Below are 7010 nucleotides of genomic sequence, written 5' to 3' on the forward strand. Positions count from 1 at the left end.
AATAAACACCACTCAACCTAAAAGTTTAAATTTATGGATTGAGTAAATTTAATTCATATAATGGATATCTAACAAATACTGTGACCAGCGGTTCAAGACCCTCAATCCAAAGACCTTGTCACTACACCATCTTCACGTAATTAGGTATTTAGAAGGAATTTTCAATAAAAAGTCTATTGCTAATAAAATATTTGTAAATGTTTTCAAAAGATGTTGGCTTCCAATAGAAAAATACTATATCAATTAACTTATTAAAAGTACAAAAATGTACTAATAAAATAAAAATTCCAAAAATAATTATTAGACGAAGAAAAAAGATTGGCAGCTTATAAGAGATAATCCTTTATATGGGCCAAGAAATTTTGGGCCTTTTCGTGAGAAGAAAATGTCTAACGTTATTATTACATACTTTTCTTTACAGCGAATATAACCATTTTAAAATAGACCATTAAAAAAAATGAGCAAAACAATTTTGATTTTCTCACGTACGAAAGTCTAGCATCCCGGAATCCGGCCGTACTATATTTCGGAGGACCAACGTAAAATGATCTTTGCTAATTTTCAGGTACAAAATTATTCTAAAAAAATCTAAATGATGTATTATTTTTTTAAGAGTAGAATCCTTACCATATATATATATATATATATATATGAATTCTACCTGTATTTTTCCAAATATAATCCTACCTATACTTTTCAATTTAAATATTTTCCAGAGTATTATACTTTAAAAATATTAAAAAATATAAATAAAAAATATTTACAAAATTAAAATTTAAAACAAACACATACGAATTAATTTTTAAAATAGATAGTCATCATGATTTGATCTCATTCCCTCCCAATTTAGCTCATTTGAATCAATGGGCCACCCACAATGTACAGGATTTAATATTGCTAACCAACGTATTTTATTTTAATATAAATTAATTTTAAAATATATCTAGACATTATAGGTTTAATTATTATATTAATCAAATCTTCCATTCACTTGCTATTTTTTCTTATGACTAGTATTTTAGCATATTAATTTTTTCAATCAAAGCAAGTTATACATATGTGGAATTATATAAGGGCTGTTTGTTTTTCGAAAATGTATTGAATTTCAGATAGTCGGAATTTTAGATGTCCAGCATCTTCAGATAAACATGTTTGTTTAGTAGTAAAATTTCTTAAGAATGTCCGGGAATATTTGGATGACGGATTTAGTCTTGGAAATGTGTTAAATTTATAGAATGTTCCAAAAATGCTCTCACGAATACTTATATAATTTATAAATTCATTTAATATAATAGATTTATTTCAATTAATTTAATATTTTGTTTTTTTATATGTTGTTGCTAGAACAAATTAATTCCTATTAATTCAATATATATTTCATTTTTAACTTTAATATTTTTACAAAAAGACAATCATATAATTGGTATTATCTTGGGTAAAATTTATTTATCTTACCATAATATTATATTTTTTTAAGAGGAAAAATATCACAGATATATTGATCGTCAGAAAAATTATTGCTTCAAAATTATATATTTATGATAATAAATATTATTAATAATATAATTCCTTCAAAATATTAAAAATAAATTAAGATATTATATAATTTAATTGCAGTTTATTTTATATGTAAATGTAATGTACTAATATACTTAATTGCATAAAATTGCTTATTTAACTAATTTATTTAAATTACAAATTTAAAAATAAAAATAAAAATAAAAAATTGTTAAGGAAAAATAAATAAAATTGATGAAATAAAATATATAGGAAAAAATGAATGACAAAAATGTAAAGAGTGGATGCCCTCGATATCGGAATCTTGGATACCCACATTTCAAAAAGGCATCCAAAACTCGTTAGATGCCTCCCGTACGGACATCCTAAGATACCCGGACATCTTCATATATTTTCCGTAAAACAAATGTGAGAATCCATATGCAATGCGAATCTTGGATTCCCACGAAACAAACCGCCCCTAAGGGAAAGGAGTAAGAGAAGGCTTATAGTTTGTCATAGACTCAAAAAATATATATAAATTACACAAAATTTTGTAAAACTTAATTAAATTTCCCTTGAATTCTCATAATTAAAAGAGTTTAGAATTCCAAATTTTGGAGGTGAAAATGTGAAAAGAGAGGTAAGACATGAGTTTTCATATTTATTTTATTCTTCAAGTAAGGTATTTAATATTGTTTACATAGATGTGTGAAGTGAACTTAATATTTATTATAAATAAAAAAAATTAATAAGTGTCTTAGCTTTTTTTCTATATATAAAAAAGTGATGGATGCGAGGTATTATCTACAAATTTTGGGATAATATTATAAGAAATTATACTATTTCATTACCACGTACAAATGCACATTTTTTATTTTTTAAAATTTATTTTATTATATAATGCGAGGTATTATCTACAAATTTTGGGATAATATTATAAGAAACTATACTATTTCATTACCACGTACAAATGCACATTTTTTATTTTTTAAAATTTATTTTATTATATAATACATCCCGTTCGACTAGAAATTCAAAGAGAGAAACTCATATTTTATTAAATTTATATTTGTGTTTATGTATGTAATGTACAATCTCTAATGTATAATCTTCTGATTAATTCTCTCAGATAACAACTTTAATTCAAGCGCTAATCAGTATCCATATTATTCAGCTAATTATTGAATAAAATATGAGAAAATAAAAAATATATATTAATTTTAAAAGTTAATATTTTGATTGGAACAAGGTGGAAAGGTTTCATTTTTCTTATTTAATGTTTTAGAAATAACATAATAAATTAGAATAGGTTAAATTAGACCAAAGATAGAGGATTAATGTTACTCAAAGATCAAAGCTATATTCTAAAACTTTTTAAATTCCATATATTTTTCTTAAAATAAATTGACAATATTTTTATATTCATCTTTCCATATTCTAACACAAAATATTCTTATGATTTATGGATACATTTAAATTAATAGTTTCAATCTATTTTAAGAAAATATTTTATAAATTATTTAATTATCAAAATTCTAAAATTTTATAATATCATTATTAATTAGTATTAAATATGAAGTAGCTTTGTTTTTACAGGAATACATAAAGCATGTAATTTTTTGAATAGTTTTATAATTTTAGAATAATTTTATAATGTAATTCTTTTACCTACTATAATATCATATACTATATAAAAATGTCTCAAGAATTTGGATGGTGGGGAGAGAAAATCAAAAGTAAGTAAGAGAGATAAAATTAGAATTAAATGAGTGAGGATAGAAGGAGAGACACACGTAGAGAGATATAGGTTATAGTGAAATAGACATAAACACAAGAGACTGATAACTTAGACGTTAGTAAAAAAATCAAGGTCAATATCGTCGAGAAAATGTGTATTCCACATCCATACTTTTATATATTATTATAGATCATAGATTATAGATCTATAGATTATTTGACATTTTCTTATATCAACCTCATCAATATCATTTTAATTAGATTTTATTTTATTTTAAATTAATTTTGGATATTATAAGTTTGTTTCTTCATCCATTTTTTATTAATTAAATCTTCAATCCACTTGCCATTTTTTTCCTAATATTTTTTTATTTTTCCCCATATTGACGCGATCAATTCTATTTTTCGACCTTGGAGAGGACTAGATAAGACTTTAAACTTTCGGTAGAACAGTCATATATATTCATTATGTTCTTTGCACCAAAACTAATTTAAAAATATCAAGGTACTGAATATCTACATTTATGTTCTATATCTAGTACATGCATATATTTACCATACATCATTTTGTAGGGACGTATATAGCCCACGAAACATTTCTCACACGTGTTCTCTATCGATGGCACAGCCCTAAAAACTAAGTTTCATGGAACATTTCAGCATGTACTTTGGATAGCAACTCCCACATATCTACCTCTTGAGATTTCAGATAGTTGACTTCGAGAATGGTACATCTTGAAAATGATATTTCGAAACAAAGAAATCTGCATTTTAATAACCTAACGAATTAATTATAATGTGTTTAACCGGCACAACGATATGCCTAAAGACGTTAATAAAATATAATGATTCAACACATCACGAGATTTGCATCAATAGATTTATTTGTTTCTTATGTGCGCCAAGTCATACATAACAACTAAAGGAGACCATTTGAATAAATAGTACCACCCATTATGGAGGAGTCGCAAGAAATTATATGCTATAAAAAGGAGTTTGTACATTGTAGGTTAGAAAACATCATGGATTAAAAATATATTACGGAGTCTTAATTTGTACTTTTAAAGAGTTCGTGAGTTGTCAACAATATCCTTTCCTAGTTTTCTACAAATTTATCTCACATCATCAATACCCAAAATTAAGTACTATATTTTTCGCTTTAAAAGACAGCCTCACAATAGATATGCGATTTATATATACCGTATACCATTTTATTCACCTTACAATTCATGTATATTCATATATTTACATTGTCGATGTACATATGTATGTATTATCATTATTAAAATGTGGCAAATGTTGATTAAACTGGGTAGTTTTTTTACACCCAATCTGTACATATGAATTATTACCACGACAATTAATATTATTATTTTTCTGACTCAAAAGAATTATTATTTTTCATAGAAATTTCGATAGATAAGATAATTAAACAATATTATATTAGAACAAAGGTAGTTGTTCACCCTGCATTCACTAATGATTTATGTTTCGTGTTTATCATATGTTATCGGTTAAATATCCATAAATGAATTAAATTTATCCAACCCATCAATTTAAGCTTTTGGGTTGAATGATTGTTTATTCATCCTTAAGATGGTATCAGAACGGGAGGTCATGTGTTAGTTAATAAATGTTCAGTCTAAACAGGAAAGCATTTCCATTTTTTTCGACAATCTAGGTTGCATACCTGCATCGACTTGTAAATACAAATTTTCCTCTCTATTTTCTAATAAGTGGACACTCTTTTTTTTTCTTTTCAATCAAACAAGAAAACGGACTTAAATTAAATGAACTCTTCACGTAAGGCGGAGAGCCCTAAATTAAACCATACTAGCTTACAAGTTTATTGAAATGTCTGGAAATGCCAGCTGTCTAACAGGAATTTTTTATGCAAGTTAATATCTACAAAAGTCAATAGTTTCATTAATTAACCCATTAAATCTATTAAGAATTACGTCTTCCATGACGCATCCGTGGAAAAAATTGAAGAGAATCTTAACTGGTGGAATTTTATCATGAAAAATTAATATATTGATAGAAACAAACCACTATCATTTTATTTCAATGGTTAAAGAAAAATTAGAGCAACATTATTTTATAAAGATTATCGTATACGTTACTTCAATATATCAATTCCAAAAAAATTTAACATTAATCTGTCAAATAATTCAATATCATTTGCAAAAAGACAATATTTATTGGAAAAAAAAAAGACGATTGACTGGGTTCAACCACAAAAACACCGGTAACTAACTACAAATCTAAAAATAAATATAAAAATTTAAAAGGTTTAATTGGGTGAATTAAAAAAAATTTAACGCTAAATTTGGGTCAGTAATTTAAACACTTTATTTTAGTAAAATTATATAGAGAGTGTTTAAAAATCAATGTTGCCCGTTGCCCGTCTTTCAATCCTAAATCCGAGTCAAGTCAACGAAACAAAACTGCCCCACCTGCCCGAAATTCTCTCTTGTCTTCGTCAACTCTATAAATACCAATTCCCATTCTCCCCTCTTCCTTGCAATTGCAGCCATGGCAAAGCTCACCGCTACGTTTCTTTTCTTCTTCTTCTTCGCACTTTCCTCCTCACGTGCTCGCGATCTCACAGCCCGATCGAAGGATGAAGTTTCCGTCCACGATTTCGCCTCCGGTACCGCGGAGGATTCCGATTCGAATGCGGCGTCGATCCTCCTCCCGAGCGAGAAATCGTCCGATTACGAAGCAACAAAATCCATAGCAGAGCTCGATCAGGTACGCGCCGAGTCCAATCCTTCTAAAATTTCGGCGACGGACAGCAATTCAGATCCGATGGTCGTGATCACGTTCCGTCCAATGAATCGCCAAATCGGGCGGCGATCGGTGCCGCTGATCCTCCGCCGAGGCCGCCGCGGATGTCACCAGTACCAGCGCCACCAGTTCAAGCCGTGGAACTCAATGAATCGCATCGGCGGAGTCTCGTACGGCAACGACATGCTCGTAGACGAGGAGCGATCGAGCCCTAAATCTGGCGCAAATTGGGAATCAGATCGCGAGATGGCGATTCCGTCGAGATGGAGCGAGTTCCTACGCGCTGGACCACGAATTAGCGATCAGAAGGAAGATCGGAAGCATCTCCACCATGATCGCAAAGAAGATGTAGTAGAAGAGAAGGAAGAAGAGCAAGAACGCAAAGAAAAGAGCGGTTTCCTGACGAATTTCCGCAAGTTCCTGAACCAGTTCGAGTTCTGAACATATAAATAACCGCTGCGTATTTTCAGGTTTTTTTTTTCTTTTTTTTTTTAAATAAAGTTAGCCTTAGCTAGCTGAAATGCAGGACTTTGAGTCCCTCCCTGTAATATAATATGGTCGCTTGTTATGAGCGAATGTGTGAGTGTGACTTATAACTTATTGATAACTACACCTAATGTATTTTATTTGCCTATTGTATTCATATATCTTCATATTATTTCTACCTTATAATACAGTCTCTTGTTATGAGGCATAACATGTGATTTGTGTGGTTATATGAACAGTAATTGACACATTAGATTAAGAAGTCATGAATTTACACATTAGATTAAGAAGTCATGAATTCGAATATCTCTGATTGTATACTAAAAAAAATTATATTAATTAAGTTGTGGATAAAAAGAAGTATCTGTAATAATATTAAAAATTTGGAAGAGTCCTTTATTATCTAAACATAAACATGTTTATGTTGAGTGATGTGTGAGATGAAAAACGCTAGCAATTATATAAGCTTCTTATATATAAATTTAAACTATATGGTT

This window comes from Momordica charantia (assembly GCF_013281855.1).
Source record: "Momordica charantia cultivar OHB3-1 chromosome 10 unlocalized genomic scaffold, Mcharantia_2.0 BLBB01000010.1, whole genome shotgun sequence".
Taxonomy (NCBI): Eukaryota; Viridiplantae; Streptophyta; class Magnoliopsida; order Cucurbitales; family Cucurbitaceae; genus Momordica; species Momordica charantia.